Source organism: Alexandromys fortis, unplaced genomic scaffold (genome assembly GCF_014885135.2).
Source record: "Alexandromys fortis isolate MF-2015 unplaced genomic scaffold, M_Fortis_MF-2015_v1.1 scaffold_242, whole genome shotgun sequence".
Classification (NCBI taxonomy): domain Eukaryota; kingdom Metazoa; phylum Chordata; class Mammalia; order Rodentia; family Cricetidae; genus Alexandromys; species Alexandromys fortis.
The window spans coordinates 1,304,925-1,306,328 of record NW_026068123.1 but is presented as its reverse complement, the minus strand read 5'-3'; positions in this window follow the sequence as shown (position 1 = coordinate 1,306,328).

Below are 1,404 nucleotides of genomic sequence, written 5' to 3'. Positions count from 1 at the left end.
CAGCACACACTGCACAGCACACATGGCACAGCACACACAGTGCACACTGCACAGCGCACACTGCACATCACACACGGCACAGCACACACTGCACAGCACACATGGCACAGCACACACAGTGCACACTGCACAGCGTACACTGCACATCACACACGGCACAGCACACACACTGCACAGCACACACTGCACAGTACAGACACTGCACAGTGTTCACACTTCTCACTCATCCTACTACAAATTCTGTTTTTCTCTCACACACATATTCATGTCAAGCCATGCAGTCACAGACCAAGAGCAAAAAATCCACGTGGTCAGTTCCTAGAGACAGATTCTACAGTCAGGACCCAGGATCCCCCGCCAGACCCCCACTGAGCTAAGTGGCCTCTCCTTGCTTAGCAAGGTCCTCAGCTCCCCCAACTGAGCACACTCCAGGGTCAAGAGAGGAAAAGCCTGTTCCATACTAGAAAGCACCAGTCAGTTCTGGGCTACAGCAGGAACTGCACAGCCTCTTTGCTTCTCCATTACCAACAAAGAAACCTCTGGAGTCACAGGAAAGGGGTAAAGGACCAGAGAGCTGAGGAGGCAGCAACAGGGCTGAGATGGATGAAGACAGGGACAGGAGAAAGAGGGAAATTTAGAGAAAATGAAAAGGGACAGTTGGTGATGCTGTTGTAAGGGGAGGGGTAAAAATAGGATGCTGGATGAAGTGGAGAGGGAGAGCTAGATGCAGGTGCTTGGGAGAAGACAAGATGCTAAGCCTTAGGGTGAGTGTCCCTGCCTTCACTGAAAGGTTATTTGGGGACAAGGAGGAAAAAGTCAGAATCCCGAGGCTAAAATGGGGTGGGGGTAAAATTGGGGAGAGGGGCTGATCGAGATTCAGAATGCTTGGCTTCCAAAGGAAGCTTCCACACTCCCACCCATCTGCAGGGAGCAGAGGTGGCCCTCAGGATCTAGGAGACAGATGAGGGACCACTCAGTGCTCAATCCATTGACTGACTGAGCCCCACATGCTAGGGACCAGTATGCCCAGGATCAGTATGGTATCTTTCTTTATTGAGGGCAGGAAGAGAGGACACTTAGTTAGGGGTTTGTTCGGAGCCTCGGAGTAGAGGAAATGGTTGTTAAAATACAACGGATGGGGAGATGGATGCCAGCAAGATGCCTTACTTGGCAGGGGGATGCTGAGTGCAAGGCTAACTTGGGTTGCATGGTGAAAGAATGTGGAGGAGAAAGGAGAGATGGGAAGGAAGGAAATGGAGGCGAGAAGAAAGAGAAAATGAGGAAAGAGCCAACCTAAAGATGTAAGAAAAAACATAAGGGGATTAAGGTGTGCACCACCACCACCCAGTTCACTTGTTCTTTTAGAGGATGCAGGTTCAATTTCCAGCACCCACATGGCAGTTC